Here is a 9,517-nt window from a genome sequence, read left to right on the forward strand (position 1 = left end):
AATTGGATAATAGCTTCAATGAGAGACTTGCTTTTGCTGAGAAACCAGTATTTTTTTTTTTACTGTCTCCAGAACTTTTATCTTCAATGTAGACAAGTGTGAGGTGGTACATTTCGGTACGAAAAATAAGGAGGTCACTTATTCCTTGGAAAATAAGTGTCTAAATGCAGTACAGGAATAGAGAAATCTGGGGGTACAGATGCACAAATCACTAAAAGTAGCAACACAGGTTAATAAAGCAAAAAAAAAGGCAAGCAAAGCACAGAAGTTCATTTCTAGAGGGATAGAATTAAAAAGCAGAGAAATTATGTTAACCTTGTATAGAACCTTGGTTAGACCAGAATTGGGAGAACTGTGAACAATTCTAGTCTCCAGATAATGAAAAGGACATAGAAGCACTGGAAAAGGTATTAAAAAATTTACAAGAATTTCATACCAGAACTGAGAGGTTATACCTATCAGGAAAGATTGAACAGGCTGGGGCTCTTTTTGCTCAAAGACTGACAGGGAGGTCTTTAAGATTAGGAAAGGATCTGCTAGGATAGATGTAGAGATGGTTTCACTTGTGGATGAGACTAGAACTAAGGACTATAAATATAAGGTAGTGGCCTGTTTTTGTACTGTAAATACTTTGTAATAATTTGTATCTACAAAATATGGAGTACTCCAGCAGCTACTTGTGCTACCTGGGGTAAGTGTAGAAATTCATCGGATTTAACACTGGATGTTCTGTCATGACAAGTGACTGATTAAAGTCTCCATGTCACTCCCACTCTGTGCCGACAGAAGTTAAAGTAAGCTTGCGAATGGAATGGATTAGAGGCACAAAACATGAGCGGTCAGAGAACTCGATAATTCGTTAGCATGAAAATTCAGCACCCTTGAGATAAAACACAGGCCAATGATAAAAGATGTTTTCAGATTTACTTGGCTTTAATTTGGACAGAAGACTTGCAGACTGGGCAGTTAAATGACAAATTAACTTTAACCTGTGAGGTGGTGCACTTGGTAGGAAATATTGCAACATCATCTACACCTTTGAAAATAAGAACTGAATGGGGTAAGAGAGCAAAAGGATCAAGGGATACGGGCGAACAAATCATGAAAAGCAGCAGTGCAGGTCAGCAAAGCAATTAAGTATGCCAAATTGGGCCAAATGACCTTTCTCTGTGACATACATTATGTAAAATCTGAACGAAATGCTGCTTTAAATACAGGTGTTTGATTTTTTTTTGCTTTTAAACAATGCATGGAAAATATTTTTTTTAAGCAGTTAATAATCCAGGCATATAAAAGCAAAATACTGCGGATGCTGGAAATCTGAAACAAAAACAAGAAATGCTGGAATCACTCAGCAGGTCTGGCAGCATCTGTGGAAAGAGAAGCAGAGTTAACGTTTCGGGTCAGCGACCCTTCTTCGGAACTGACAAATATTAGAAAAGTCACAGATTATAAACAAGTGAGGTGGGGGTTGGGCAAGAGATAACAAAGGAGAAGGTGCAGATTGGACCAGGCCACATAGCTGACCAAAAGGTCACGGAGCAAAGGCAAACAATATGTTAATGGTGTGTTGAAAGACAAAGCATTAGTACAGATTAGGTGTGAATATACTGAATATTGAACAGCAGCAAGTGCAAACCTGTAGAAAAGCAAGCAGGACCCTGAGCTTCCGGTTGCTTGCCATTTCAACACTCCCCCCTGCTCTCATGCTCACATCTCTGTCCTGGGATTGCTGCAGTGTTCCAGTGAACATCAACGCAAGCTCAAGGAACAGCATCTCATTTACCGATTAGGCACACTACAGCCTGCCGGACTCAACATTGAGTTCAATAATTTCAGAGCATGACAGCCCCCCACTTTACTTTCATTTTTAGTCATTTTTAGTTATTTTTTCTTCCTTTTTTTTTTACATTCCTTTTTACATTTTTTACAATCTTTTTTTGCATTTATTTCATTTCATCTTAGTTTGTTCAGTTTGCTTACCCACTGTTTTTTTCAGGTTGTTTTTCTACAGGTTTGCACTTGCTGCTGTTCAATATTCAGTATATTCACACCTAATCTGTACTAATGCTTTGTCTTTCAACACACCATTAACATATTGTTTGCCTTTGCTCCGTGACCTTTTGGTCAGCTATGTGGCCTGGTCCAATCTGCACCTTCTCCTTTGTTATCTCTTGCCCAACCCCCACCTCACTTGTTTATAATCTGTGACTTTTCTAATATTTGTCAGTTCCGAAGAAGGGTCGCTGACCCGAAACGTTAACTCTGCTTCTCTTTCCACAGATGCTGCCAGACCTGCTGAGTGATTCCAGCATTTCTTGTTCTTGTTTAATAATCCAGGCAGCTGTGTACATTCAGCAGAGTCTTATTCCTATTGATGGAAATAGAGAGTGAAATCTTGTCAGCCTTGGTGTACTGGCGACACGATCACATTCCCAGAGCACCTCGGGGGAGCCACACAGTACTGTCAGGACAAGTTTATCATTGCTTTGCAATCTGGGAGAGAGCAGAAGCAAAATCACCCGCAAAGCTGTAAGAACAGGCGAAACAAAAAAAAAATGTCTAATCTGAATTTCTGGAGTAGGCAGTCTCCTGATCAGTATCATTCTTAAAAATCAAACCCTTACAAATAATTACAGCTGACTTCAAAATTCACAGGAGGGGTTTGCATTATGCAGTGTTGTTTACTTTTTAAGGTACCGACGTGCTGGTGTTGGGCACAATGGCCTTGCTTTTAACTCAGGGCGGGATGTGTCCGGGGAGGGGGGTGGAGAGCAGGGCGAGCGACAAACTCACATTCTGGGGCCCATTGAGATTTTGGCTCCCAGACCTCATTTATATACTCAATATCAGTCTCCTGCCCAATACCTGGTTGGAATCACTGGCTGGCAAGGGGGCCACCACCACGCATCTGTGGGAATGGTCCTCCCGCTAGGGTCACCAACTGACCAACGTTTGCCTGGAGTCTCAGAACAAGCCAGGCCCGAGGTTTCCTTGTAAGGCTCCTGCTTCTCCTCTCCCAAAAGGGCCTCACTGGGCCTCTACTGGCCATGCCTGCTTTTATCGACAAGTGTGATCTGACTGGAGAGCCACCACTTCTCCCCCTGCTCAGGCTAAAATGGCATCGAAGCCCGACCTGCATATTTAAAGAGGACTCTGTCAGCTAGGGGAGGCTTTCCTTGCTGCCTGCAATTTAATATTGCAGTCATCTAGAGAAAGGAATGGGGAAGTCTCCTGCTCCCCAGCCGTAGGAATTAAAAGAAAAACCAGTAAGATCACACCTTAGAAGGGCGGGATATAATATTGCAAATATAGTGCCTTTAACGTAGCAAAGCAGTCCAAGGCAATTGACAGAGACTTGGGGCGAATGGAAACCAAATCAAAGAGCTTAGTAGGTGCTTGATTAAAGAAATAAGTTTTGAGGATATTCTTAAAGGAGGAGATAGAGGCTGCGGAGGTTAGGGATGAATTTCAGGGACAGTGGGGCCGAGGCATTTCAAGGCATAGTCGACAAAGGTGAGCCAGAAAAGGACGGATATCAACTTGCTATCAGCTGCACTCCTCTCGTGTAGCAACACCTGACACTGGGGGCACTGGCTCTGTCAGTGTGAGCAAGCTAATAAACATCATCATTAACCCCAATTTCAGCTAATTGAACAGCTGCCACGCAATGTCAGGCATAATTCCTCCTCTGAGCTTGTATGATATAAGCAACCCTCAACATTGAGCAAAAATGTCCAGTAGAATTAGGTAAAGAGGTTATTGCTTTGTAACCATCTGTGTGGAACTCCACATCAAGTAATTGGCTACTCACTGTCTTATCAAAACACCTATTTCTTCAAGGAAGCATGTTTGGACTTCTGCACCAAAAACTTGATGGATGCTTTTAAAATTTTACATTTACTTATGGGGTATGTGTTATGATGGAGGGGAGGGGGTGGATGAAATTTATTTTGCTTTCTGAAGCAAATCGTATAAAGGATCACAAATAACTTTCGGTTGGGGAAGATCATATGATGAGTTTCATTACGCCTCCAACATGAACACAATTTCAGTTTAGACGGAAGAATGTATTTCAAACCTGACTGCACGTACCTGTGGCAGAGACGCCAACCTCACACCACAACAGGCCAAAGGGCCTGTTTCAGTGCTGTATCTCTAATCTAATCTAATCTAAACCTCTTGTACTGTCATAAAGCTCTCTGGAGTTGGTGATTACTTTTGCATGGAGGCAGCTGGCTATTGTTCAATGTCACTGCTTACTCAGAAACTAATTAGGGTCATAGAGAGATACAGCACTGAAACAGGCCCTTCGGCCCACCGAGTCTGTGCCGACCATCAACCACCCATTTATACTAATCCTACATTAATCTCATATTCCCTACCACATCCCCTCCTACATTAATCCCATATTCCCTTCCACCTACCAACACGAGGGGCAATTTACAATGGCCAATTTATCTATCAACCTGCAAGTCTTTGGCAGTGGGAGGAAACTGGAGCACCCGGCGGAAACCCACGCGGTCACAGGGAGAACTTGCAAACTCCACACAGGCAGTACCCAGAACTGAACCCAGGTCGCTGGAGCTGTGAGGCTGTGGTGCTAACCACTGCGCCACAGTTTCATTGACCAGTCCCACATATTTTTGAAATGTTAATATATGTGAACTTACAGAATTGTAGCAGACATTACAGCCAGGTTTCAAGAACAAATAATTCACTTACACTGCCTAGGGATTTTAAGGTTTGAGACTTTAGTGGAATAAATGTTTAATATCCTGATTGCTTATTGAGAACTTCTTTGATCTTGGGTGTTGAAACTTGCTTTTGGATTGTTCCGACTGAGGCGGGTGGAGTGCACTGTCTTTCTCCAGTTCCACTTCTCCACAGGTCACAACATATATTTAAATGTTTACCCAGTTATTGATAGTCAATCATATACTCTATTCTTTGGCCAGAATTTCACCCTCAGCAGAATGAAGCCGTCCACCGACTGAAAAGTCGGTGGCGAGCCCGCCTCTGCCTGGCCTGGGGATCCGGACCACATTTTGCAGTCCCCAGGCCTTTAATTGTTCTGAGGCAAGAAGTCCCACCAAATGGAGCTGCCGGCCAATCAGCGGGCCAGCAGCTCTCTGACCCAGCAGTGCCACTGGGCGCGGTGGCCACTGCTGGGACTGCAACCTAGCCTCAGGAGGGAAGATGTGAGGGAGCCCCGGGGAACTGGTAGGCTTTTTGAGGCCTCGCCGGGGGCAATCGGTTGGGCCCCGGCGAAGCAAGGGTGATCGATTGGGGGGGGTGGGGGGGTGGGTTGGGTGTTGAGGGCGGTTGGGGCATCGGGGGCAGCCCTCCTTTGGGCACAGGATGCCTGATCGGGAGGGCCCCCCCTCCCAGGCCATCGGAAAGTCGCCTACTTTTAACAGGCGGCTTTTGGTGAACCTGGGCTGCCTGTCAGCCAAGTGTAAAATCCCCCTGGCAGCGGGCGGGCAGTTTTCTGCCGCTGCCCTGCGTAAAATGGCGGCGGAGGCGGGAGCGGGTCGAGAAGGGCACCCGAGTTGCTCGCTCCATTTTACAACAACATGCCCCCCACCCCCCTCACCGGGCCTTTATCCCAGAATAAAATCCACCTTTTGTTTAATAAACAACAAAATTATCAGTTTATTATAAAACAAGACTTATCCAGTAAAGATGCAAAGCATTAACACACAATTTGAAATATCAATGTAAATAGATATTCCCTTCCACATACACAGACACGACTCTTTTCAGAAGCAGTTTGTTCTGGAGATGTTGAGAATTAGTCTGGCAGGCTTTCCAGGAGAAATGCAGCATCAGGGGTTTCAACTATCACACTGGATTCACAGAGTTCTTTAGAGAGGTGGAGAAAAGATGTAACAAAAACAAGAAATGCTGGAATCACTCAGCAGGTCTGGCAGCATCTGTGGAAAGAGAAGCAGAGTTAACGTTTCGGGTCAGTGACCCTTCTTCGGAAAGTTCCGAGGAAGGCTCACTGACCCGAAACGTTAACTCTGCTTCTCTTTCCACAGATGCTGCCAGACCTGCTGAGTGATTCCAGCATTTCTTGTTTTTGTTTCAGATTTCCAGCATCCGCAGTATTTTGCTTTTATTGGAGAAAAGATGAATTGGTCTTCTCTTTTAGCAGGCTGACCTCCAACTGCCTTCAAAGAACAAAGAAAATTACAGCACAGGAACAGGCCCTTCGGCCCTCCAAGCCTACGCCGATCCAAATCCTCTATCTAAACCTGTCGCCTATTTTCTAAGGGTCTGTATCTCTTTACTTCCTGCCCATTCATGTAACTGTCTAGATACATCTTAAAAGACGCTATCGTGCCCGCGTCTACCACCTCCACTGGCAATGCGTTCCAGGCACCCACCACCCTCTGCGTAAAGAACTTTCCACGCATATCCCCCCTAAACTTTTCCCCTTTCACTTTGAACTCGTGTCCCCTTGTAATTCAATCCCCCACTCTGGGAAAAAACTTCTTGCTATCCACCCTGTCTATACCTCTCATGATTTTGTACACCTCAATCAGGTCCCCCCTCAACCTCCGTCTTTCTAATGAAAATAATCCTAATCTACTCAACCTCTCTTCGTAGCTAGCGCCCTCCATACCAGGCAACATCCTGGTGAACCTCCTCTGCACCCTCTCCAAAGCATCCACGTCCTTTTGGTAATGTGGCGACCAGAACTGCATGCAGTATTCCAAATGTGGCCGAACCAAAGTCCTATACAACTGTAACATGACCTGCCAACTCTTGTACTCAATACCCCGTCCGATGAAGGAAAGCATGCCGTATGCCTTCTTGACCACTCTATTGACCTGCGTTGCCACCTTCAGGGAACAATGGACCTGAACAGCCAAATCTCTCTGTACATCAATTTTCCCCAGGACTTTTCCATTTACTGTATAGTTCACTCTTGAACTGGATCTTCCAAAATGCATCACCTCGCATTTGCCCTGATTGAACTCCATCTGCCATTTCTCTGCCCAACCCTCCAGTCTATCTATATTCTGCTGTATTCTCTGACAGTCCCCTTCACTATCTGCTACTCCACCAATCTTAGTGTCGTCTGCAAACTTGCTAATCAGACCACCTATACTTTCCTTCAAACCAGTCCACACCCCAACAACAAGTCAAGACCTCCTGACAACCATAAATCTTGACATATCACTTCCCTGTAAACAACTCCGCTGGCCACCAAGGTCCCTGTTGTTTATTTAGCTTAAGGTATACTTTAGCTTAAGCACCGCAGCCTCACAGCTCCAGGGATCCGGGTTCGATTCTGGGTGCTGCCTGTGCGGAGTTTGCAAGTTCTCCCTGTGACCGTGTGGGTTTTCACCGGGTGCTCCGGTTTCCTCCCACAGCCAAAGACTTGCAGGTGATAGGTAAATTGGCCGTTGTAAATTGCCCCTAGTGTAGGTAGGTGGTAGGGAATATGGGATTACTGTAGGGGTAGTATAAATGGGTGATTGTTGGTCGGGACAGACTCGGTGGGCCGAAGGGCCTGTTTCAGTGCTGTATCTCTAAAATAAAAAATAAATAAAATCCAGTTAAAGGTTGTTTTTAAACACAAAGCTCGTCTTCCCAGTGATCCTTGTAAAAAAAAAAGTCCATGGAATCTTTTCAGTTTTCTAAATGAATTGTTAACACAAGTCCTCAAAACATTTTAAGAATGGAGCACCTTCATGACAGGATGTTCTTAAGGATACACAAGGGCTTGGAAGAGAGGGGAATCTTGCAGTTCTTCAGTTCCCTATTTTGATAGAATATCTCCACAATAAGATGGCAAAGAGGGGCTCTGTAGAATTCTTACATCTTGTAATGTTTCATTAGAGATTCAGTTTAAAAGATTTTGGAAAGAGCTACAAAGAGTTGGGACTTAATACTTCTTAAAATTGTTCAAGAAATAGGTAAATCAAGTAATGCACTGCGGGTTACTTGCTGTGCACTGTCTTTCGGGTAATTATCTTATTTTGCCACCCTATACCTTGCCTGTACCATCAGTGCTGCAGAACACCTCCCCAGGTCAACACGGCTGCAGCCCATGTCCAAAGCATTTCCTTCAGCTTGTTATCATCTACTGAATCTGTATTGATAAGAGCACAGGACACAAGGTTACAGACACCTGGTTCAGCCTGGGCCAGTGGCTGAGGAGGAGGATGGAATCAGAGACAAAGGTGTGGAGGTTATTGTAGGAGCTGAAGGTAATGGATTCATTCTTACTGATGTTTACCTGGAGGAAATTGTGGTTCATCCAAGGCTAGATGTCAGACAAGGAATTTGATAGCAGAGGGAATGGCGAGTTCGATACAGATCAGCTTAAGAGAACAAAGATATATTCCTATCCTGTTCAGACAAGCTGAACCTTCCCTCCACAGCTGCCAAAAATGCTGCGGGAGCATTTATGAAAATCACTTCTTGAGACAGAAATTCTACTACTGAAGTCTGACTGGCGTCAGCAGTTGCAGTGCAGTGGCTTGATATTGGTAACCAACTGGCCTAATTAATATTAACACCTACAGTTTGAGGTACCATTGTGACAATGGAGGACAACAGAAAATGTCTTCCTCGCACTATCACAGTGCCATCCTCCAACAATATTTAAATGCTAAAAACCCATCATAAACCTCCCCCAACCTCCGTCACTCAAAATACTCATGCTCGACCCATGTTCTCTCTACTGCTCCATTTCTAACTTCCTGTTCCTTTCAAAAGGTCCTCAAGCACGTTGGGTACGCCTGAAATGCCTGTTTTGATCTTTGTGGTTATGCTTCCACCCAGCTCACAGCACATTAACAACTCCTGACAAAGTCACAAATGACATCTTCTGTGAATGTGGCCACCGTGCGTTAGTCCTCCCCATCCTCTCCAGTGTTTAGCATCATTGACCACACTAGGCTCCTCCACCACTTCTTGCCCGTTATTCAACTCTATAGGACTGTCCTTGCGTCGTTCGACTTCTGCCTATCCAGGCAAAGTCAATGCTCTTCTTCCTTCCACCACACCACTTCGCCTAGAATCCTCCAAGTATCTATCCTTGGCCCCTCCTCTTCCTTGCCTATATGGTACTTCTCAACTTCGCCTGCAAGCACAGGGTCAGCTTCTACATGGTATGTTGATTACAGCCAGTTCTACCTTTCCACTACTTCTCTCAATCCCATGACCACTTTCTTGTCAGATGTTAAATGAGTCACAACTTAATTCAGCTGAACAAATGGAAGGCCAAAGCCAACAATTTCAACACCTAACACAAATTCTGTTCCCGTTGCCACTGATGCCATCTCTATTCCGCAAGCCATTCGCTCAAACCTCTAACCTCAATGTCATGTTTGACTGACACAGGCTTCATTCCACATGCTCTCTATCATCAGGACTGCTAACTTTTACTGCTGAACTTTTCAGTCATCCTCGTGTTCTAGTTTAATTAACTTTGCATGTACTTTATATTGTCACTACTTTAGGTGCAGAGCTGAAGCTATAAATTAACAGGTGGGAT

This window comes from Heterodontus francisci, chromosome 33 (genome assembly GCF_036365525.1).
Source record: "Heterodontus francisci isolate sHetFra1 chromosome 33, sHetFra1.hap1, whole genome shotgun sequence".
NCBI classification, from domain to species: domain Eukaryota; kingdom Metazoa; phylum Chordata; class Chondrichthyes; order Heterodontiformes; family Heterodontidae; genus Heterodontus; species Heterodontus francisci.